Source organism: Mustela nivalis (genome assembly GCF_964662115.1).
Source record: "Mustela nivalis genome assembly, chromosome: 2".
Classification (NCBI taxonomy): Eukaryota; Metazoa; Chordata; class Mammalia; order Carnivora; family Mustelidae; genus Mustela; species Mustela nivalis.
Window position 1 is genome coordinate 128,679,333 of NC_139021.1, and position 26,569 is coordinate 128,705,901.

The window sequence follows — 26,569 nt, forward strand, 5'->3', positions numbered from 1 at the left end:
ACTTTGTTTCTTGGGACATTTTTGATTACTGAGTCAATCTCCTTTCCAGCAATCGATCTTTTCAGATTTTCTATGCTATTGTGATTTTAGTTTTGGGAGGTTATATGTGTTTGGAGTTTATCAATTTCTTCTAGGTTGTCCAATTTGTTGGTGTATAATTTTTCATAGTAGTCTCCCATGAACCTTTGTATTTCTGCTGTATCAATTTTCACTTCTGATTTTATTTCTTTGAATCTTCTTCTTTTTGTTCTTCGTGAGTCTAGCTGAAGTTTTGCCAATTTTATCTGTTAAAAGATCAAGCTCTTAGTTTCACTGATTTTTCATTTTTGTCTTTTTGTCTTATTCCATTTATTTCTGATCCAATCTTTTTACTTCCTTCCTTCTACTAAATCTGGGTTTCATTTGTTGTTATTTTTCTTGTTCCTTGAGGTATACAGTTGTGTTGTTTAAACTTTTTATGATTCTTGAGGTAGGCATTTATTACTATGAACTTCCTTCTTAAAAAACATTTGTTGTCAAATAAATTTTAGCATATTTCCATTTTCATTTGCCTCAAAATCTTTTTGGATTTCTCTTTCATTTCTTCTTTTACCAATTATTTGTTTACTAGTGTGTTATTTAATCTCCACATATTTGTAGATTTTTCAGTTGTCTCATTAATTTATCTTATGATTTTAACCCTCTTATATTTATTAAGATTTGTTTTGTGGACTAATATATGATCATGCTAATTCTGTTGCTTTTGGTTGGAATGTACTGTAAATATCTGCTAATTCTTTTATTACTATTAATGTTATTTTTTTTTTTTTAAGTAAGTACATGGCCCAGCATGGAGCCCAACGTGGGGACTTGAACTCAAGTTCAAGTTGAGTCATCCACATGCCCCTGCTAAGTATATTCTAACATATCATTTAATGCTGATGTTTCCTTATTGATTTTCTATCTAAATGATCTATCCACTGTTATAAGTTATTCTTCTTTGATATGAAAAATGGGGTTTTATGACTTGTGTTGAAAAAAAGGAATTGAAAACTATGAGCATACCAAATTAAACTGAAAAGCACAGATAATGCTTCAGGGGATATACTGAGAATATTACTAATTGCTAGGTCAAATTTACAAAGAATGGGGAAACAGGAATAAGGCAAGAAGACAAAATATTCATTTGGAACAATTAAAAGATCAATGGTGACATAATTATAAGACAGAAAACTAATGTTCTAACCAAAGCATGCTTTCTCCTCCAATTAATAATAATTCAGTGTGCTGTACTATATAAAATCGTTTTATAATGTCAGTTTCAATTCTTTTGTGAAACCACAGTGAAAGACCAAAGAGATGAATGATTTGCAACAAAGGCAATGCAGGGACAGCAAGAACCATTAATAGCCATCTAAAACCATAAGAGCTGTAAAAACCCTTCTAAACCTTTTCCATCTTCTCTCCCCAACTAATATGCTCAAAAGGTTAAGAAGAGAATAGTTTGTATTTTCTTGTCCTTTAATTTCTTTGGAAATCTCAGTGTTCATGAATTTTCAAATCTGCCTGGCACTTCTACATTTTTTTTCTTGGATTTGGCTACAAATACTACACTATTATTAATGTGAGAAGTTCTTCCACAGAAAGCTGGATACATAATACATTGCCTACTAGCATCTCTAAATATCAAATAAAAACAGCATTTAAGGGGTGCCTGGATGGCTCAGTCGGTTAAGCATCTGTCTTCAGCTCAGGGCATGATTCCAGGGATGGCTCCGGGGTTCGAGTTCAGCACTGGGTTCCCTGCACAGCTGGGAGACTGCTTCCCTCACTCCCTCTACCGCTCCCTCTGTTTATACTCTCTCTCCTTCTCTCTGTCAAATAAATAAATCAATAAATCTTAAAACACACACACAACACACACACACACCCCAGCATTTAAAAAATGACAAAAGAAAAGCAAGTTCCAATTTAACCACCTAGACAATAAAGCAGTATGAAGCAGATGCTGCCAGGTAGCATTCAGTGTATTACACATTGGTTATGCATTCTGAACACTTGCAGAGACAGTAGGAAACACACTAAAAATTCCAATACCATAAATCTCCTTTTAAAATTATGGTTCATCATTTTTCTATTTGTTCTTAAAATAGTCACAAGCTTATTTCTATGACTTATATTGAAATTAACAAAGTATGCCATTGGGTAATAGGCCACCTAGAGTAATATCTTCCCAAACTCTTAAGATCAATGAAGAAGGAGATGGAAGAAAATAAATTATCCTATAAGACATAGAGATTGTTAAGATACTGGAAAGTTAAGAAATAGGAAATGTAATAACTCCTAACAACAGAAAGGAGGAAGGCTGAAGACATTCATTTTTAGTACTTGGATTTAGAGTCACCCAATATTGTTGAGAGGACTGTATGCCACAGTCATTCTGCTATGTGCTTTCACAATGACTGTCTATTTAACTTCAAATATTATCCTGTCAGATATGAAGTATTACTCTGATTTTACAGAATAAGAAAAAAAAAAGATATTAAGCAATCTGCCCCAATCCACCAAACTGTTAAGTGACAGAGGATGCATGATTAACAGTCATTCCTCCTGCAAGGTGAATGCTGGATACAAAAGCAGAGGAGAAAATGTGAGTGGTACCCACATTCCAAGCTGTATCACCAACCTACCAATCTGTAATAAATATTTGCTACATTATACCCCATCAACTTCTAGTTAAAATGTGTCTATTTTTCAGTGTATTAAGATATTGATCACTACAACATAGAATATACATGCAGAAGGATTAAATTATTCCTGAGTAATTCCCATAAACTCTCAGAGTTATTTATCCACCCTACGACCTTAACATTCACATTTGAGGATCACTTTCCTCCAGGATTAAAAAAAAAAAAAAAAAGGAAACCAAACTTTATCAAGAATAAGATAATGAGTATGAGGAAAGTTGTTATTAGAATATATTTTTTTAATTTTTTATTTTTTATAAACATGTATTTTTATCCCCAGGGGTACAGGTCTGTGAATCAGCACTCACCAAAGCACATACCCTCCCCAATGTCCATAACCCCACCCCCCCTTCACCCAACCCCCCTCCCCCCAGCAACCCTCAGTTTGTTTTGTAAGATTAAGAGTCCCTTATGGTTTGTCTCCCTCCCAATCCCATCTTGTTTCATTGATTCTTCTCCTACCCACTTAAGTCCCGGCAAGTGGCGGAGATTAGAATGTATTTTTAAAAGCCATGATATAGACTTCAATTTGACAGATTAATGGCACATTAAAGGGACAATTGTTAAAGAGAAAAACAAGCTATTGTTTATATAATATTTCATTAATATCTGGAGATACAGAGATAAATGTAATAGTTAATGACATAGTTGGGATCCCTTACACCTCACTAATCATTAACAGGATATAAAAGCACCAATATATTTGGGAAATTCAGCCAAACTTTACTGTAGAAGGAAAGGAAAAAATGCACTGGAAGTGATTTTGTTTAAATAATGTATAAAAACTATTTCCACCAGGCAGTAATGACAGAAATCGATGGAAATTTCCTACCAACTACATAGCACAGAGTGATGATAAAAAAAAAATATATATATATATATATAAAATATATATATTATATATTTATATTTTTTCCCTTTATTTTCTATATCATTTTCACATCCCCCCCTCTAATGTCCTAATTGGACAGTTACTTAAGCCATATAGGTCGTATATCTTAAACCTAAATCCTAAAATCCTAGGGAAAGAGTTTTTACTATCACCATATATACTGTGAAATCATACTAATACAAAAATATGAACTTTGATTTTTTTTTAATTCCATGGAATAATCTGGTGAATTAGTTGAGGTCAAAAGTAAGTTATTTAACTATCTAGTATTCAAAATAAAATAAAAACATACTAATAAAGATACATTTTGAATTATGACCAGGAAGTAATTTCCACTTTGATTTAATGTCATAATTACAATTTTATTACAGTAATAATTAAGAAACAAAAGTATAACTGTTATAATATGATCCGTATCAGAATTCAGTTAAGTAAACCATTGGAAAAATCAAATTCTCACAGAATTTCAGAGGTACCGTACTGTCAAAAACTAATTCAACCTTGGGGTACCTAGGTGGCGCAGTCTGTGAAGTTTCTGACTCTTGGCTTTGTCTCAGATCATCATCTCAGAGTCCTGAGATGGAGCCCCATGTTGGGCTCTGCACTCAGTGTGGAGTCAGCTTGGGTTTCTTTTTCCCTCTCACTCTGCTCCTCCCCCCCTACTTTCTCTCTCTGTCTCTCTCTCAAATAAATAAATAAATCTTAAATTCAGTCTTGAAGACAATAAAAAAAAAATGTTGTAAGGGAAGGCTGGATTATTGAAGCATGTTGCCATTTATTTCTTCAATGCTAAGGATCAAAGAGGGAATTGTCTTATGCTCCTCTACTTCACTGAAATAAAACTTTAGTTTATAGTGAATAAACTATGTAGGAAATCAGTTGAATGAGTTTTGCTAAGATACTATTGGGTATAGGTGCTGTGCTAAGTGGTCCCGTAACAAAGATGAATAATAGCTGTATTAGTTTGTTGGGGCAGCCATAACACAGTACCTGAGACTGGTGTGGCTTAAACAACAAAACTTTATTTTCCCACGGTTCTGGAAGCTAGAAGCCTCAGACCAAAGCGTTTTTTGATAGCGCGTTTCTTCTGAAGCCTCTCTCCACGGCTTGCAGATAGCTGGCTTCTCTCTGTGTCTTCACATGTTCTCCCTCTGTACATGTCTTGTGTACTACTTTCCTTTTTTAATAAGGAAACCATTCACATTAAGATTAGGGCTCATTCTAATGACCTTATTTTAACTTACTTACTTCTTTAATTACCCTATTCCCATATGCAGTCACATTCTGAAGTACTGAGCATTACGGTTTCAACATACAAATTTGGGAGGACACAGTTCACCCAATAACAATAGCCCTCCAGGACCTCCAATTAATAGAGAACAAGAATACATAAAAGTAACTACAATATAAGGCAGAAATTGATAAAAGTTTTAGTACAAATCCAAAATTATGAGAGAGCATAGAAAGGTTTAAAGGAGAAAGAAAGGTTTAAAGGATAAAGTGGTGTTCTGAGGATAGGATTTAAGCAGATTGAGATGAATATGGTGAAAGGGCAGAAAAAGGCATAACTGGAGCAAGCACTGTGTAGGACTAATTTATCTTTCAATAATCAAACCTTACTCTGATTGACATGGCATATTATGTATTTAAGATGATAAAGGTCATTTGGTTGCTGATAGCACGTCAGCAATACAAAATCTTATTTTCTTCAATTTTCCATGTAAAATACATCACAGGCCAAAAACAAGATAAATTACACAATTCTCCACTATCATCTAACAACTTGCACTTGTGGGCATTTTTTACAAGAAATAGAATAGGGAGGGACTTAGAATCGTACCAATAGTAAACCAGAAGATATGGATAATAAAAGTCCGAGAGTGACCATGTTATCCTTGTAGGAAATATATATATCAAAAAACTGTGCCCATAGATTTTTGTTCTGAGGGTCAGTTCCCAAATTTATGTGATACAACAGAATTTTAAATTCTTGCCTGTAATAAACTGTCATTGTCTGAATTTTTTAAAAAAGGTAGATTTGTGATATTTTATTACCAGTGAGTGTGACCTACACTTAGCTGCCCAACACATTATTCTTAGTCCTGTTTGCTAAGTAAGTCATATTTCTGACAATATCTTCTCAATTTTAATTGATTTTATTTAAAAAGTACAAGAGAATAGTAAGGAATCAACACAAAATACGCTTTTGTATTTTCAGAGGGGAAAAACACTGAACTTTCAGTGCAATCACAGTAAATGTGTGCTTCCTTATAACTTCTTACATATGTCACTGGCGGATAAACTGAATTTTTACTTACTACTTAAAATTCTGACAATTCAATAGCTCTCAGCCAGATGACATTTAAAATGTGGCAAAAACAAGGTTTTTATTTTGTTCAGAGATATTTTTCCAAAAGCACCTTAAAAGTCTTCTCCTCTATTGTCAAGATGATCATTTAAGTACATGTCATAAAATACATAGCCTACATTTCATACCACTTGTTAGTGCCTAATTAAGCAGAAAGAAATTAGTGAATTACGAAATCAAAATCAAAACACATCATGTTTTACATTAAGATATAAAGATCTTGGAACATACACCTTTAGCACTGTGGTAAATGAGCTTAATCTTTTACATTGGTGAAAGGTGCACAATGATCATTCTATGCAATTATGCAGCTAGGGAAGCCTTGATTTGGAAACAGCATTATTATACCAACAAGAAAATCACTTTGCATAGCTATGCTTAATTTTTGCAGTTGCCTGGAATAGTTACGCTACATATACATTCTGGCTTTGCTCTAAAGCCTGCATTAGGAGGTTCTGAAATGTAAAAAAGTAAATCTACCCTCAATTACTTGAAGGTTACTCCTGTAGAAATCAAATGAGAGCTTATTAAGTAAAAAAAATTTTTTTTAATTAAACAAATGTTTATTAAGTATCTGCAGTACACCCAATGTTGTGTAAAGCTCTGCAGTGAAGTGAAACCTAATGATCAACACACATTCACTGTGTTTGGCTGCTTCTTGTTCTTTGACTTCATCTTTACTAATCTGACGTTTTGAGTGTTTTCTAATTGTTTGGGATATTTTTCACATTTAATATCTCCTCCAGAATCTCATTAACTTCTGATAAAAAAGAAGAGTCTCATTTTCCCACTCAGACCATATTTAGTCTAGCTCAAAGGAATATTTGTTTAGCTTTATCATGATCTCCAAAATTGTTCAGCTGTGTCCTCATGGGCAACCAATGACTTAGAGAAGAAGAGACTTGAGCTTTTGTTAATTATTTGACTCAAAAGCTGAATGAAAAACAAATCAAAAGGTAGACTTAAGAGTTAGGTATATCTTTCTCTCTGATTCAAGAAAGTTCAAGATATAAAACCCCAGAATTATGGTTTAAACATGACCTCCATATTTTGACAAAAACATTAAAAAATGGGCAAAAACTAACTTGAGAAGAAAACTAATTTTTAATAAGGGATAATAGGCTGCTCTGAAAAAAAGGTGCTTTTACATACCCTTTTTATGTAACATTAATGTAACATTAAGTAACATTCCTATTTATGGTCATAGAGAATTTGAGCAATTCAGGAGTTCTTTGCAACAAGCCCCTGTATATTAAACATGATTATCCTAGCAAAATTCTTTCTAGGTGGAACAATAAATGAGGATCTATCTATAAAACTCTTAGAGTTCCTGAGATAAATGTTTCCACACATATTAATAGTAGTATTTCTTAAAAGAAAAAGATTAAAAATGTCATGCACCGAAGTAAATACACTTATGCTATAAAAGAGCTATTAGAACCATATAAATATTGATGTAGAAAAATTATGAATTCATTTATTTATATTGTAACAGTGTAACTATATATCATGCATTAATAAAGTACTTTTAATGTAGACACCACATACATTTTTGGCTAAATATGCTAGAACAGATCTATATAGAACTGATCTATAATTTAGAGTAAGTCTCCTTTGTTCCTTAGCTGGTTTTTATACTTTAAATATGTTACCTGAAAATGATCATAAACAACTTACACGGTTTTAAATAATTATAGGTTATAACCCAGTTCACAAAAGAAAGAGTAAAGTTACAAGACTGGATATCTCTGTTTTCATGAAATTTCACATGTAATTAGGTGAAGAGGATTTATACACGATTTATTATGGAAACATAAAGTACGTACATCATGATCAAACTGGTGAATGCAAACTTGCAAGAAGATATTAAATGATGCCATGGGGGTCTGCCTTTGGCTCAGGTCAAAGGGTCCTGGGATCGATTCTCGAATCAGGCTCCCTGCTCAGCGGGGAGCCTGCTTTTCCCTCTGCCTACAGCTCACCCTGCTTGTGCTTGCTCTCTTTCTCTGACAAATAAATAAATAAAATCTTTTTAAATTTTTCAAAAAATAATATCATGGGAATTTAAATATCACTATAATATATTGAATTATTGAGATATACAAAAAAGCACATTTTTAATTCCTCCCATGACACATTTCCACCTATACTATTAGGACTTTACAAAAAACAAACAAACTAAAACCCTGCATTTCACCTACATCTGAAATGTCCTATAATAAACTGTACTGAAAAGGCTGTGGAGAGTTGCATGGCAGCTAGCTTGAATGGCACTGGATATTTCAAAATCAGCATATTACAATGAAGTATTAGATTTTTGGCAGTTTCAAGCATATCCTTTTTTGGTTTAGATTTTTAATAGTCAAATTCTAAAATTATCATTTAACAGATACTTGTGTTATGAAAACCTGAAATTTCAAAGCAGCTGATTCCCTACAAGGAAATCAATAGTGTAGAAAGAAAATAAACACATAAAAATTTAGAAATGGATTTAAAAGATTAATTCATCTGTAAATTCTTGCTAATTGTACATTTTTAAAAATTATTATGGAAAACCAGATTGAAGATTGATTGCTTTACAACCATAATTATTACAGAGATGAATAAAATAACATTATACTAAACATGGATTTTGCTTTGACCCTTCTTTGAATTAAATTCTGTAGATCCCTATAGTGAGCTATTAAATGCCAATATATGAAAGAATAATCAAAATCAAGTAAAAATTTTAAAGTGAGGAGGCTTCAAAGACTGGCTGTCACACAATTCCTTTGCTGATAGAAAGACAGCCCTGGTGTTTCCCAACAGAAGCTATTTTACCATGTTATAATTGGCATCTGAAGGATTCTTTCCTGCATTAAAGTATAGATCCCTTACAAATAATTCCAGTGGTTCTTTCACCATTGTATCTTTAAGGTAAATAGAAATTGTCGATAAATTTTTGTTGACTGATGCAATAAATGATTAATATGTCAACACCAAAGTTTCTGTTGGGTGCTTGTTTCAAAGACATTCATTTCTTCGTTATTTACTATCACAGTTGCAATAAAGATGGTAGCATAAAAATGTCACTTAAATAATGCTGTCAAGCTGCTATTAGATACTTTGCAACTTTTTTTTTCATCTTTATATAATTTTTTATTTTTTATAAACATATATTTTTATCCCCAGGGGTACAGGTCTGTGAATCACCAGGTTTACACACTTCACAGCACTCACCAAAGCACATACCCTCCCCAATGTCCATAATCCCATCCCCTTCTCCCAAACCCCCTCCCCCCAGCAACCCTCAGTTTGTTTTGTGAGATTAAAAGTCACTTATGGTTTGTCTCCCTCCCAATCCCAGATACTTTGCAACTTTTGATTTGAGTTTTCATATACCCAAAGAAGATTCTATTCCCTAAAATAGGTTCTGATTATTTTGATGCTTTAGATCTAATCCAACAGAAGGAAAATGTCTGTCATGCAGTCCTGATTATCAAGAGGCAAGAGCTTTCATCAAAGCTCCTTAGTAAAGGGTAATTATAAAATCCTAGGAAAGGGTATACAAGGGTCTTGAATCTTACATGTAATGATAAGTATGACAAAAGTTAAGGTTTGGTGAAGCTTCATGGTTAGATTACATTGTTTTTTATCCTATACACTCTAGTCTTTTAGGAATGCTTGAAATATTTCACAATTTTTTAAAAAGTCTAGCCATTATTTTGATACCCTCACCCACAAAACAAGGGTAAAAAGTAATATAAGATCTCACAAAATATCATTCCATCAGAATATGACCCTGAGTGATAAAGGTTTAGGCTTGTCTTCACAAAACAGTTTCTTAAACTATATTACTGAGATTCACAATCAAGTTCAAGAATACTGGATGATCTCCATTTTTTGGTGCATTACAGGTGCTGACTGGATCACCTGGGAAGAGGTGGTCACCTAGGTAGATATTTGGCACACAATCAACCACGTTGCCTGTCTTAGCACTTTGACATTTACTTCTCCTGTAACTTTTTTATTATAAAGTTCAAGAAAAGGAGAAATCATAATAAAATACAGAAACTAAGCTATGTGCTTCAATAATAATGGACACTATTTTTTCATGAGATTTTGTTCTGATATTACTTTTAAAGAATAAAATATTACAGTCTAAGCCCCACATGTACTCTTTCTCAGTCCTTTCCAACCCCTTCTTCTCCAGAGTAAATCACTTTTTTGCATTTGCTATCTGTGGCATTTATGGCACCCTACAGTTCCCATTGCTCTTAAACTTGCTAATTTACTCAATACTGCTTTTAAAAATCTGTTCCATTAAGATAGGAAAAAAGTTTATTTTAACTACTGTGTTTGCTGCTATTTATTCATTCTCCTACTGATGGACATTTATATTATTTCAAATTTCCACTATTTAAAAAAATCCATAATGATCATACTTGTACAAATTTGTTTATGAATATGTGCACAAGTTTCATATATGTATGAATATATTCATACATATATGAAATTATATATATTTGTGGCAAAATAGTCCAGGTACTACATAGTGCTTCCCAAAAGCAGTGTGTGAGAGTTCTTTTTTTTACTATATCTCATCAATATTTGTCATTAAATCATATACATTTTTTAGTGTCTTGACATGTGACAGCTATACAACATAGTTTGCAAGATAATTCTTAAGTTACTTTGATTAACTATAATGTACTAACTTTTGGGATAGTTTAACAAAGTAGCACCTTTAAAGAAGTTTATCTTTATCATTCCTGTTTTAACTTTTAGCAACGGCCTTCCAGTGATGCGAGTAATAATGTCTATCTTTTACTGGGCCACTTACTATATTCCAGTGATGCTAGTAATAATGTCTATCTTTTACTGGGCCACTTACTATATTCTAATCACTCTTCAAAGAATTTTAAATATATTATTTTATTCAATCCTTCCAACCATGTGAAAATGTAAGTTATGATAGTTCTATCTCCAGGATTTAAAACAATCTCATCACCTAGTAGATGCTCAGTACATATTTGTTATATAAATGAAAAAAAAATATTTTAGCCAGTGTATCCTGATCTAACAAAATAATGCAGCATAGGTAGTTTATAAACACTGAAATTTATTTCGCACTGTAGTAGAGACTCAGAGGTCCAAGATCAAGGTACCAGCAAGGTTGGATCCTGGTAAGAACCCTCTTCCTGGTTCAGATCCAGTGACTTCTCTGTACATTCTCACATAGTGGAAGGGACAAGGGATCTCTGTAGGGTCTCCTTCATGAAAACATTAATCCCCTTCATGAGAGCTTCACCCTCCTGACATAAGTATCACCCAAAAGCCCTGCCTTCTAATACTTTCACATAGAACACTAGGGTTTCAACATAGGAATTTGGGAGGACATAAATGTTCAAACCATGGCTAAATAATATAATTATCAACATTTCAGAGAAGGGCATTTGGTGAGTAAAAATTATTTCTCAAATATCATAGATTTGGTGGGAAATGATAAAATCATCAGTCTTTAAGTACACTTAACCCCCTCCAAACTCTTCTTTTCTTGTGCTTCCAGTGGATTCTAGGAATATAGACCATTGTCTGTAAGATTTCTTTTAGTGGTGAAATATTAGTGGGAATGACATATGCTTTATTAGAATGTAATCCTTACCTGTATTCCTCAAATATATATAAACAGTTCAGAGCACAAGCTCTGGAGCCACTCCATAAGCAGAAGTTTTTACTGCTTTGTTATGATTCTCCAGGATGCTGTTCAAGTCCTTAAAACTGCCAACACAAACTCGCAAGCTCAAATATATCACTTCCTGCTTTCAGATCTTGTATCTAGCAGGAGGCATGCTTTTTCCATTTCTCCCACCTTTGGAGAAAATGTCGGTAAGGAGCATCCTGCTTTTCCTATTTAAAAACTCTTCATCTCTAGCTGGAGACTTCAGTCTTTCAGAATGCTCAGGAGCACATCTTAGAATTACAAGTTGGTGGGGGAGTAATATATGGCAAGGAGAAACTTTACTTCTCATCCCTCACCTAATGCATAAAATTTCCCACAGAATTAACCATATTAAGGATTTTTATTTATCCAAATTACACTTACTAAATGTGTGTGCTTACAGTTGAGACATTGCCCAGAAATAACTAAATACAAATGGAATTCTGACAATCACTTTGATGCTGTTTTTGTTGAAACTTTTGGAAATTTGTTGCCTGTTACAAATAATATGGTAACTAATATGGTAACTAATATGGTGCACATGCATTCACTGAGACAATATTTTAAAAAATTCTTTATTAAAGGTCTATTTTGTCATTTGTAGCCTGTGTAAATACATAGCTAGGGCATCTTCAGAATTTAGGAAATATATATTACCTTTATAAATGTGTTTAAGATCCAAGCCTTTAGTGTTATTTATTTCATTGGTAAGAGTATTGATGATTACTCCAGCTCTACCTTAAAGCTCTGATAAAAATTCTCAAATCTGATTTTGACAAGTTCAAAAGAGGACTTCTAATTATGGCTTTTCTAAAAATTGAATTCATAATATTCAAACAATAGTACTGCAGGAAATCCATTGTTCATTCAAACGAGAGCATCTTGAGTGAACTTGCCTGTGAGTACATGGAATGATGCATGATAAATTCCAGTTCACATGCCCAAACTATTCTTTAATCATGTATACAGGCAGTTATTCAAAACCTAATAATCAATAGAGCAATAATGGATTCCTTTGGGAGAGCCTATTCCATCATTTTTGAAAGTATGCCTTCTCCCTGTCTTTCCATGACTTGCGTAAAGCTGTATGATTTCCCCCACAGTGTCCACAGCGATCACTGAGGCATACAGCATCATGTGGCAATGTAATCACAAAGGACCCAGAGATAAAAATCTTATAGCCACAACATTGTCTCTTGATTTTAACCAATGCAATAGAACCTCCTGACTGCAGGTCATCACTAGATTATCCAGATGAAGAAGAGAGTTTTTCCTTGGCAAACGGGCACCCAAGTTATTCAGACTGAGCTATGTTTAAGTCATTAAATTGGCTCTCACCTCACCTTTCTATTATTACAGCTTGGATGTGTCAGTCTTAAATGTTTTAATTTCCTGGAAGTGAGGTGGAGAAAATAAGGGAACATCTGCTTTATATTGTGTTTACTTTATTTTCACTTCTAAGAACAATTAAATCATTATTTAGCTCTATACTACCTAATTCTGTAAAAGCAGTTTCCAGAGTTAGTGTTCTGAAAAACTGATGTAGTCTGTGACACTACTAGTTAATATTTTACATGACCTACATCTTCCTCAAATGTTTAGGGTTTTATATAATATCACCTATTGTCTTCATCAGCCCAGTACCAAACCAGATGTACTCTCTGTTCCTCTAATTCTGGTCAACTTGCCCTTCCTCTTTGTACTACCATGTATTTTCACACACTTTTCTCTTTTTCTGGAATGCCATTCCAATTTCTTCAAGATTAATTTAAAAAATTCAGTTCAAATGCCATATACTTAAAAATAATTCCCTCAGTACTCTGACATTCCAGCAGGATTAACTACATAGTATCTTGTTAATGTGACTGTTAAAATCCCTTGGAATCTAATTTGTATATACTAGATTGTGTGTTCACAAAAAGTTGTGTCTTCCTGCTTTCCATCTTCTTCCCTTTCCCAACTTATATCTTGCACATAATTGATATTCAATATATTTTTATCAAAATCCATTTTTGCAGAATATGATTTCAAATCCCAATTTTAAAAGAACATATTTTTTGAAACACATCATGTCTTGATCCCTCTAATCAACTGAAATTTCAAATAAGTATATATTGAAAAGGTATATATAAGTGAATGTATCATAATAGATTGGGTATCATTATATTATATAACTTATCTTTTCATAGATACATACTATATTGGTCATTCTTTACTCTCAGCACCTATTCCATAACCATTATATTGAATATTAATAGTGCTCAGTTTATGTGCAATTCATTTAACACTTTGATCTTGCTAATATTATGTGTTTATTTTGTATTAATTTTGAAAGAGGACTATAAGTCTATTTTCATTTTTCTTTGTCGAATGATTCAGATAAAACTTTTTATAAGCAAAGATCACGTTTACCACAATGTCATGAATGGAGGGTTTTGTTAGTACATTTTTGAGGATAGCATCAGAGTTATCTTTGTGTGACTAAGTCAAGGTCACAGAACATTGTGATGATTAATGCTTAAAGTTATTTTTCATAATTTAGAGGTTTCTTAAACTATTTCTCCCAAAGATGAACACATTTATTCAAAGCAGAAGCCATATACCTCCTCAAATTAATCTTGCACAGAATTAAAAAGGGGAGTAAATACATTTATTCATTCAGCCAATAACTATTGAAAGCCTTCAAGCCAGGCTCTGGAAGCAGGAGTTTCAATTAGAAAATTATATGGTAAAAAAACAATCTGAGGGGTTTGGCAGGGCGGGGGGTGGGAGTTTGGGGTACCAGGCGGTGGGTATTATAGAGGGCACAGATTGCATGGAGCACTGGGTGTGGTGAAAAAATAATGAATACAGTTATGCTGAAAATAAATAAATTAATAAAAACAACAAAAAAACAAAATATATGGTAATTCAGGTAAGAGAGAGAGGCTTGAACTGAGAGGTGAGAACAGTGGATACAGAGAAAAGTGGATGTATTAGAAATTCAGAACATGGAGTAAAAGAGATCTCTAAGCATCCTTTAATACCATACTTCACTGAAAGTCACTATGATATTATCTCTAAAATGAGAAAACCTTTTACAATAAGGGAACAATTGAACTAATTCTAATCAATAAGTGGTCAATCTTTCTTTTAGAAAATTCCAAACCATTGTCAGTGGTTCACTCCATTCTTCATGTGGTCCCTTCCCTCCAACTATCCCCATCATCATAGCTTTCTTGCAAGTTATCTCTTCTGCTAACTTTTTACTCTTTTTTTTAACCTCAAGTACATTTTGTAGGGTTTAGCACTTCACATTATGCAATATTTAAGGAATGAATGAATAAATGAAAGAAAGTTCATATATTTACAAACTTTCACATTTACTCAGTTCTTTGGATTTGTTGAATAGTTCATGTGGTCCAAGTCAGTTCCTCTTCTAACAAAGTTTACTTCTTTTGAACTTAGTTCCTTTTGAATGAGTCAATTAATTCAATGATTCAAAAAATTGAGGCAAGTGTTAATGTTTTCTCTCCCAAATTTACATCTTAAATGGAGACCTTAAACTTTTTATTTTCCCATGTATATAACTAATATTGGGATTTCAGGCATGTTGGCAGGCTGGAAAGACAGAGCTTCACAAATCTCATCACATAGGAACATCTTCTGTCTATATGAAAGACGGACCTTGATGTGGTCAAAGAATCTTTCAGTCCAGCAACTTTCTGACAAGTGTTTTGTTACACGTATTTTCAGAGAGGGATAAAAAAACCAAACAAAACAAAACAAACAAAAAAAAAAAACCACACAAACAAAAACCAAGAATGGTGAATGCTGTGGGGATAAGTCCTATAGTCAATGATGAGACAAAAAGTTGGAGACCTATGCATTTGAAAATTTTTTTTCTAATTACCTGCAAAATGATACTGGAATTATTACATAAATAACATTAAACAGAAAAGAGCCTCTTTTGGACAACTGAATGTCAGAGAATGTAGTTTCCCAAACATTCCTTTGATTTTAAAGGTGGGTCTTAATTCACAGTTTCATTTTATCTTTACACTTAAAAATTTTAAATAACAGTAAATCGATGAAGTGGCTATATTTCCTATGGTTTTCAAAAAAAAACTGATTATACTTATGTTCAGAGTTTTCTATGCATACGATGAAACAAAATAATGTACAAATGCCTTCTAAAAATTGGTATTTTCACTTCTGCATATCATGAGAAGTTTGGTGATTATATAAACATACAGTTTAAAAATCATCAATGATATTTCTATATTGGGGAAAGCAATAGTTAAATAAAAGACATTTGATATTACTTCAAGACCTATTCATCAATATTAGATGATCTAATCACTCTAAAACATTATTATGATGGAAACATTTTACCAGTGTGATCCCTACCTTTGTTAATGACAATAAAATAACTACTAAAGTCCAAGAATCCTTTCTCACTGATTTTAGGTCTTAAGTTTTGTTTATATTTTAATGTGGAGAGCTGATGTTCTGAGAATCCCCAAATTTTCACAACTGACTCAGAAGAAAAGTGGGAATCTTTTCAGGGTTTTTATTATTCATTCTTATAAAAGAAAACAAAAATAAATAAATAAATAAGAGTGAAGTAAGTATTATTGTCAAGTACTGAAAGAAAGCCAAAGTAAAAGATGAAATTATTTTATGAAAAATATGAAATGTAATATTCTCTAGGTAATTCACCAACACAAACTGAGTTGTCAGTTTTTCTACCTGGGAAACAGAGGAACCAGCAGTCTGTGAGTACAAACAGGATCTCTGAACGATCATTATAAAGTATCATCAGAGAAGTTGTTCATTGCTAATCACATCAACAACTTTTTCTAAGACAATCTGGACCCACCCACCCCTAAAAAAAGCCACCAGATTGTGACAGCCTCCATCACAGCTCTTTGAAGCATGATTAGTTATCTGAAACAAAGTAACTATCCACTGGTGGCCTGTGATCTTGAATTTACAACTTCTAGCCTAGTACTAAAAAAGATGTATATATAAAGCCAGCTAGAAGATTCTGAGAAAAGGTATCATTATTTGGGGGAACACATGTTGAAAGTTATGATGCAATAAGAATCATCAATAGGGCTCATGCTTAATTAATACAAGATAAGTTTATGAAAATGCAGAAAAGTGAGAAAGGATTGCCTGAGGTAAATATCTTTTGACGCTAGTCAACAGCCATTTTCCATTCTTTTCTGCTCATAAAACCTCTGATTTTGTTTGCATTGTAAGTAATTAGTCAGAAAGGTTGAATTATGATTGGTCTAAGCCCAGTAGTCTGCTAGATCTGTTATACCAACTCACAAGAGTTGTTTTTTATGCATCTCTTCAGTGACATCACATCAATAGCTTAAAATGGGCCAATGTGACAGTATACATAAATACTACAAAGGAAGTATTACAAATTAGAACTACCATTTACTCTGGCCCCCAGTCAATTTTTAACCATTTATCACCATTCTAAGCTTATCATGGAAATCCCATTTTCTTTTGCCAGCAGTTGGCTCAAGTGTAGGTATAGGAATAAGTTTTGACCTATGAGGCATAAGAGAAATCAGGTGGAGGTCACCCAGGAAAGATTTCCTCCTGATAACTTGGAGCCAACAAGCTACCTTGTTTTCTGCTTTACGTGGTACTGTACAATGCTTTGAAATGTAAGCTCTGAGATTTAACCATGAGGGAAGGTCAAGTGAATCCAGAGATGTCTACATAGATCATTAATAACCTTAGACTGCTATCAGCTAGCACATCCAAAGGACAGGAAAGTAAGAAAAATTCACCCTGGGTCTAGAAAATAATGGAGTGCGATATCTATGGAGAATTTTAAAGCAATAATGAAGCACATTAAATATTAATCCTCTTTTAAATTATTACCCTGTAGTGACAATTCTAAACAATGTTAATGATAAAATACTATTCCTCACATATCTTGACTATTCCTATCCAAGTCCTTTGGCATGCTTGGGGAGTAAGTTTAGATGGGAACTTCCATATGAGTTTTCTGTTGTGTATAAGCAAAACGTGCTGAAGTGTTAAAGCTGTTCACAAAAAAGTAGCAGACTAAGAAGGTTGGGAGGTCAGGTTAATCCAGGATGGAAAAGAAAAAGCATGAGCTCCTGCACTAAGGACCTGCCGGACTTGCTCAGATCTCTGGCCTCCCACAGCTCTAATCATGCAAGGGCAGGCCAATTATAGTTCTTGCTCTTATGTGTTCAGGAGCCTCTCCCTATTGTGTCATTAGTGTACCTATAATAAACGGTCTTTACAGAGAGTTGTGTGAGCAAGTTTCTTTGTTTTGTAACAAAAAGATACAACTAAAAAATAAAATCTAACATTTAGTAATTAACCAAAGAGTGTCCCAATGTATGACGGTGATTGAACACACATACATACAAAATCTATACTAAGAGGACAGCAAATAGACAAAAATATGCTTAATACAGCATTGTTTATACTAGTTAAAATTATAATTCACTAAATGCTAATGAACGAAGAAAAGGTTTTTTTTTTTTGAAGCATGTATAATGATGTGGGAAAATTCAGCCAAATATTCATTATAAACCTCATGACATAATTATTTAAAAGCATGAATTTATATATATAGGGATATATAAATACATATATATATATGTGGCTATACATATAGCTATATATATGTAAATTTGGATGGAAATAAATCAGATATCAATTGTTATTTCTGAATAGTGGGATCAAGGGATATTAACATTTTTACCCATACATTTTCTATTATTTTCAAAGTTTCCAGCTCCCCAGAAATAAAACAATTTTAAAATGTTTTAAAATATGTTTTAAATGTTTTAAAAATATTTTAAAATAATGTATCAAGAAAATACAACAGGTTTCCAGAACTATTGTTTAAGATGAGAATATATACATGCATGAAAGTAGTAAGTTCCACAAGTTAGACACACTATGACTATATTGGGAAATTTTTAAAAGATAAAATGATGTTAGAAATTCATATGAATAAGCATTTTATAAGAAAGCATATCTCATTCCAGTCTCTTTTTAAAAAAAGGAAAAAAATCTATTTTTTTAATTTTTTAAAGATTTTATTTTTCAGATGAGAGGCAAGATGGCGGAGGAGTGGTGGACTGAAATGACATCAGGTCGCAGGAGTTCAGCTGGTTACCAAACCATTCTGAACACCTACAAATTCAACAGGAGAATGAAGAAAAGAACAGTAATTCTAGGGACAGAAAAATCAACCACTTTCTAAAAGATAAGATGTGTGGAGAAGTGGATCCGAAGTGATAGGAAGATAGACTGCAGGGGGAGGGGCCGACTCCCGGCAAATGGTGAAGCAGCAGAGCACAAAATTAGATCTTTTAGAAGTTTGCTCCACTGAGGGATATTGTTCCAAAAGCTAAGCAAGGGTGGAGCCCTTGCAGGGATAGTGTGGTCTCAGAACCCGTGGGGTCACTGAAAGATCGAGGGTGTCTGAATGTGGCAGAGCTCATAGGTATCAGAGTGGGAAAGCTGACTACAGAGAGCCAAGGAAGAAGTGCTCAGCTCGGGGTTACCTTAAACTGTGATGAGTGGCACAGCCAGACCACTTCTTTTTGAATAGGGACCCCAGAAGTGGCAGATCCAGGGAGACTCAACTTCCTCCTCTAGAGGCAGGAATCTGCTAGTTTTGGAGACTCCAAATGGAGCTGTACACGAGAGGCAGAAACACTCAGTCACAGGCCCAGTAAGCCCAGAGCCTGGCTGGAGACAACGGAGATGGGAGTGATTGACCACTTTTCTCTGAGACCACACTGAGGAGTGGGGACCTGAGCTCTCAGATCCTCTTAGCCAAAGACTGGGAGGCTGCCATTTTCATTCCCGTCCTCCAGAGCTCTTCGGAAAGCATTCAGGGAACAAAAAACTCCTGAGACCAAACTTAAGCAGATTTCTTAGCCTGGCCCCTGGCAAGGGCAGTGCAATTCTGCCTAGGGCAAAGAGATTTGAGAATCACTATAACAGGCCCCTCCCCCAGAAAATCAGGAAGAACATCCAGCCAAAACCAAGCACACTGATCAAAGAGAACAGGAAAATGCCAGAGCGAGGGGAAAGCAATGCATGGAATTCATGGCTTTCTCCCCAAAAAAGTTTAGTCTTGGAAAGTTAAAATTTTTAAATTTTATTTTCTATCTTACTCTATTTTTTTTTAACCTTTTTTCTTTCCTCTTTTAACATTTTTTAACTAGTTTATCTTAACAATACATTTCTAAAAAATTTTTTTCAAACCCTCATTATTAGAGTCATATTGTATCCTTCAATGTATTTAACCTTATTTTTTGTATACATATAGTTTTTTTTTTTTTTCTAAAAAGTTTTGGGATACTTCTTTTAATAGATCAAAATATACCTAAATCTAGCACAGGTCTTTGTTCTATTCTCCAACCTGAGCAAATTCTCTCCAATTTCTTTTTCTTTCTTTTCCCAACCAACTTATCAACTCTTTTTTAGAATTTTTAAAAAATTTTTATATTTACAGTCATATTTCATCCCTTCATTGTGTTTACCCTTATTTTCCTTCCTTTAAAATTTTGGGAGGGACACCTGGGTGGCTCAGTGGGTTAAAGCCTCTACCTTTCAGCTCAGGTCATGATCCCAGGGTGCTGGGATCAAGCCCCGAATCCGGCTCTCTACTCAGCAGGGAGCCTGCTTCCCTCTCTCTCTCTGCCTGCCTCTCTGCCTACTTGTGATCTGTCTGTCAAATAAATAAATAAAATCTTTAAAAAAATTGGGGAGGTAGTTTCTTAGAAGAGACCAAAGTACTCCCCAAATTAAGTGGGTGGTTCTGTTTTATTCATAAATCTAATACCTGTATTTTCTTTATTCTTTTTCTTTTCTTTTTTAATTTTTTTGAACTTCCTTTTACCCTCTTACGTCCCCCCACAATCTGGGTTCTCTTCTGATTTGGTTAACACATATTTTTCTGGAGTCTTACCATACTTTTGGTATTTTATTCTCTCTCACATATTTTTATCTAGATAAAATTACAAGATAGAAAAACTCAGGATAAAAAAAGAACAAGAGGCAGTACCAAAGTCTAGGGATCTAATCAATACAGACATTGGTAATATGTCAGATCTAGAGTTTAGAATGATGATTCTCATGGTGCTAGCTGGGCTCCAAAAAGGCATGGAAGATATTAGAGAAACCCTGTCTGGAGAAATAAAAGCCCTTTTTGGGGAAATAAAAGAACTAAAATCTAACCAAGCAAAAATTTAAAAAGCTATTAATGAGGTACAATAAAAAATGGAGGATCTTATTGCTAGGATAAATGAGGCAAAAGAGAGTATTAGTGATAAAGAAGACCAAATGATGGAGAATAAAGAAGCTGAGCAAAAGAGAGACAAACGACTACTGGACCATGACGGAAGAATTTGAGAGATAAGTGATACCATAAGACGAAACATTAGAATTATTGTGATTCCAAAAGAAGAAGAAAGAGGGGAGAAGAAGGTATATTGGAGTGAATTATTGTAGAGAATTTCCCTAATATGGCAAAGGGAACAATCATCAAAATCCAGGAGGTGCAGATAATTCACCTCAAAACAAATAAGAATAGGTCCACACCCCATCATCTAATAGTAAAACTTACAAGTCTTAATAACAAAGAGAAAATCCTGAAAGTAGCCCTGGACAAGAAGTCTGTAACATACAATGGTAAAAATTTTAGATTGGCAGCAGACTTATCCACAGAGACCTGGCAGGCCAGAAAGAACTGGCATGATATATTCAGAACACAAAATGGGGAAAACATGCAGCCAAGAATACTGTATCCAGCTAGGCTATCATTGAAAATAGAAGGAGAGATAAAAAGCTTCCAGGACAAACAAAAACTAAAATAATTTGTAAGCACCAAACCAGATCTACAGGAAATATTGAAAGGGGCCCTCTAAGCAAAGAGAGAGCCTAAAAGTAGTAGACCAGAAAGGAACAGAGACAATATACAGTAACAGTCACCTTACAGGCAATACAATGGCCCTAAATTGATATCTCTCAATAGTTACCCTGAATGTAAATGGGCTAAATACCCCAATCAAAAGACACAGGGTATCAGAATGGATTAAAAAAAAAAATCAATATGCTGTCTATAAGAAACTCATTTTAGACCAAAAGATACCTCCAGATTTAAAAGTGAGTGGGTGGAAAACAATGTACCATGTTAATGCACATAAAAAGAAAGCTGGGGTGGCAATCCTTATATCACATAAATTAGATTTTAAGCCAAGGACTATAATAAAAGATGAGGAAGGAGACTATATTATACTCAAAGGGTCTGTCCAACAAGAAGATCTAACATATTAAATATCTATTTCCCAACATGGGAGCAGCCAACTATATAAACCAATTAATAACAAAATCAAAGAAACACATAGATAATAATACAATAATAGTCAGAGACTTTAACATCACCCTCACTGAAATGGAAAGATCATCCAAGCAAAAGATCAAAAAGGAAATAAAGGCCTTAAATGACACCCTGGACCAGATGGACATCACAGATATATTCAGAACATTCCATCCCAAAGCAACAGAATACACATTTTTCTCTACCGCACATGGAACATTCTCTAGAATAGATCACATCCTGGGTCACAATTCAGGTCTCAACCAGTATCAGAAGATTGGGATCATTCCCTGCATATTTTCAGACAACAGTGGTCTGAAGCTAGAACTCAGTCACAAGAGGAAATTTGGAAAGAACCCAAATACATGGAGGCTAAAGAGCATCCTCCTAAAGAATGAATGGGTCAACCAGGAAATTAAAGAAGAATTGAAAAAAATCATGGAAACAAATAAAAATAAAAACACAACTGTTCAAAATCTATGGGACAAAGCAAAGATAGTCCTGAGGGAAAATATATAGCGATACAAGCCTTTCTCAAGAAACAAGAAAGGTCTCAAATACACAACCTAACCCTACACCTAAAGGATATGGAGAAAGAACAACAAACAAAGCCTAAACCCAGCAGGAGAAGAGAAATAATAAAGATCAGAACAGAAATCAATGAAATAGAAACCAAAACAACAGTAGAACAAATCAATGAAACTAGGAGCTTGTTCTTTGAAAAAACTGATAAGATTGATAAACCCCTGGCCAGACTTATCAAAAAAGAAAAGAGAAAGGACCCAAATAAATAAAATCATGAATGAAAGAGGAGAGATCCCAACCAACACCAAAGAAATACAAACAATTATAAGAACATATTATGAGCAATTATATGCCAGCAAATTTGACAGTCTGGAAGAAATGGATGCATTCCTAGTGACATATAAACTACCACAACTGAACCAGGAAGAAAGAGAAAACCTGAACAGACCTATAACCAGTAAGGAGATTGAAGCAATCATCAAAAATCTCCCAACAAACAAGAGCCCAGGGTCAAAACCTTTCCCAAGGGAATCCTACAAACATTTAAAGAAGAATTAATTCCTATTCTCCTGAAACTGTTCCAAAAAAACAGAAGTGGAAGGAAATCTTCCAAACTCATTTTATGAGGCCAGCATTACCTTGACCCAAAGACCAGAAATAGATCCCATCAAAAAAGAGAATCACAGACCAATATCCTTGAGGAACACAGATGTGAAAATTCTCACCAAAATAATATCCAATAGGATCTAACAGTACATTAAGAGGATTATTCACCATGACCAAGTGGGATTTATTCCAGGGCTGCAAGGTTGTTTCAAGATCCACATATCAATCAATGTGATACAATGCATTAATAAAAGAAAGAACAAGAACCACATGATACTCTCAATAGATGCTGAAAAAGCATTTGACAAGTACAGCATTTTTTCTTGATAAAAACTCTTCAAAGTGTAGGCATAGAGCACACATACCTCAATATCATCAAAGCCATCTATGAAAAACCCACAGCGAATATCATTTTCAATGGAGAAAAACTGAGAGCTTTTCCACTTAGGTCAGGAACACGGCAGGGATATCCATTTCACCACTGCTATTCAACATAGTACTAGAAGTCCTAGCCTAAGCAATCAGACAACAAAAAGAATTAAAGGCATCCAAATTGGCAAAGAAGAAGTCCAACTGTCACTCTTTGCAAATGATATGATACTTTATGTGGCAAACCCAGAAGACTCCACTCCAAATCTGCTAGAACCTGTAGAGGAGTTCAGTAAAGTGTCAAATATAAAATCAATGCACAGAATTCAGCTGTATTTCTATACACCAACAACAAGAGAGAAGAAAGAGAAATTAAGGAGTCAATCCCATTTACAATTACACCCAAAACCATAAGATACCTAGGAATAAACCTAACCAAAGAGGTAAAAAATCTGTACTCAGAAAACTATAAAGTACTCAGGAAAGAAATTGAGGAAGACACAAAGAAATGGAAAAATGTTCCGTACTCCTGGATTGGAAGAACAAATATTGTGAAAATGTCTATGCTACCTAAAGCAATCTACATGTTTACTGCAATCCCTATCAAAATACCATCTTTTTTTTTTTTTCAAAGAAATGGAACAAATAATCCTAAAATTTATATGGAACCAGAAAAGACCTCAAATAGCCAGAGGAATATTGAAAAAGAAAGCCAAAGTTGGTGGCATCACAATTCCAGACTTCAAGCTCTATTACAATGCTGTCATCATCAAGAAAGTATGGTAATGGCATAAAAACAGACACATAGATCAATGGAACAGAATAGAAAGCCCAGAAATAGACCCTCAACCTTATGGTCAACTAATCTTTGACAAAGCAGGAAAGAATGCCCAATGTAAAAAAGACAGTCTCTTCAACAAATGGTGTTGGGAAAACTGGACAGCCACATGCAAATAAAAGAAACTGGACCATTTCCTTACACCACACATGAAAACAGACTCAAAATGGATGAAGGACCTCAATGTGAGAAAGGAATTCATCAAAATCATTGAGGGGAACACAGGCAGCAATCTCTTCGACCTCAGCCATAGCAACTTCTTCCTAGGAACATTGCCAAAGGCAAGGGAAGCAAGGGCAAAAATGAACTATTGGGATTTCATCAAGATCAAAAGCTTTTGCACAGCAAAGGAAACAGTTAACAAAAACAAAAGACACCTGACAGAATGGGAGAAAATATTTGCAAATGACATATCAGATAAAGGGCTAGTATCCAAAATCTATAAAGAACTTACAAAACTCAACACCCAAAGAACAAATAATCAGGAAATGGGCAGAGGACATGAACAGACATTTCTGTAAAGAAGACATCCAGATGGCCAACAGACACATGAAAAGTGTGTTCAATATCATTCGACATCAGGAAATACAAATCAAAACCACAATAAGATACCACCTCATGACAGTCAGAATGACTTAAATTAACCAGTCAGGAAATGACAGATGTTGTAGAGAATGTGGAAAAAGGGGAACTCTCCTACATTGTTGGTGGAAATGCAAGCTAGTTCCACTCTAGAAAACAGCATGAAGGTTCCTCAAAAAGTTGAATATAGAGCTACCCTATGACCCAGCAATCACACTACTGGGTATTTACCCTAAAGATACAAAAGTAGTGATCTGAAAGGGCACATGCACCTGAATGTTTATAGCAGCAATGTCTGCAATAGCCAAACTATGGAAAGAACCTAGATGTGTGTGTGTGTGTGTGTGTGTGTGTGTGTGTGTGTATAAATATATATAATGGAATACTATGCAGCCATCCAAAGAAACAAAATCTTGCCATTTTCAAAGATGTGGTTTGAACTAGAGGGTATTATGCTGAGTGAAATACATCAATCAGAGAAATATAATTATAATATGATCTCCCTGATATGAGGAATTGAGAGGCAGAGTGGGGAGTTGTGGGGTGAGGGAAGAAATAAATGAAACAAGATGGGATTTGGAGAGAGAAAAACCACAAGACACTCTTAATTTCACAAAACAAACTGAGGGTTGCTGGGGAGAGAGGTGTATGGAGAAGATGGTTGGGTTATGGACATTGGGGAGGGTATGTGGTATGGTGAGTGCTGTGAGTGTGTAAGCCTGATGATTAACAGACCTGTACCCCTGGGGCAAATAATACATTATATGTTAACAAAAATAATTTAAAAAATATTTTGTTTTTGCAAAAGATAATAATAGATTAATCATAGGATGAGAAATAAAAATAACTAGTAAGCATGCAAAAAAATATTTTGTTTTAAATTTTGTTTATTTGAAAGAGATGGAGATAGAGAGAACATGGATGAGCAGGAGGAGGGGCAGAGACAAAGGGAGAAGCAGGCTCCCTTCTGAGCAGGGACCCCAATGACGGACTCAATTGTAAGACCCTAGGATCATGACCTGAGGTGAAAGCAGGCATTTAACCATAGAGCTATCCAGGCACCCTAAAGTTTTTATTTAAATAATCTCTACACCCAGCATGGAACTCAAACTCAAAACCCTGAGATCAAGTTGCATGCTCCTACAACTGAGACAACCAGTTTCCCCCAAATGTAATTTATTATAATATGAAGCTTAATTTTTAAGAAAATAAAAAAAAAGATTTAGAAGTATTTAGTTCTTTGCTGTTATAACAATATAATCAAAACCAGAGTTATGCTTCTGAGAGTAATTTCATAATCCTATGGGATGCTCTTCTGTTCTGTGATAAAAGAATCATGTAGGTTTGACATGGAATTTCAAGCCCATCTGTAACTGCTGTAGTCAGATGTTTAGACTTATTTGATTATTTAGATCACCAATATTCAAATACATATACTGGAAGCTGAAGTACATATTCTATCTCAAATAAATGAAGAGTTTTCTTGTTGTGTCTATCTATCTAAATTTTCTAGTGCAGAAAAATTCTGTTGGAAAAGAAGTACAGAGAAATCAAAAGATATAAATATAGTAAAGGGGA

General features: G+C 34.2%; 1 protein-coding gene across 3 annotated transcripts in view; it reads right to left on the minus strand.

Moving 5' to 3' along the window:
* CTNNA3 (catenin alpha 3) overlaps positions 1-26,569 on the minus strand; it is a 1,840,263-nt gene that overhangs the window by 543,316 nt on the left and 1,270,378 nt on the right. The gene's annotated exons all lie outside the window — the stretch shown is intronic.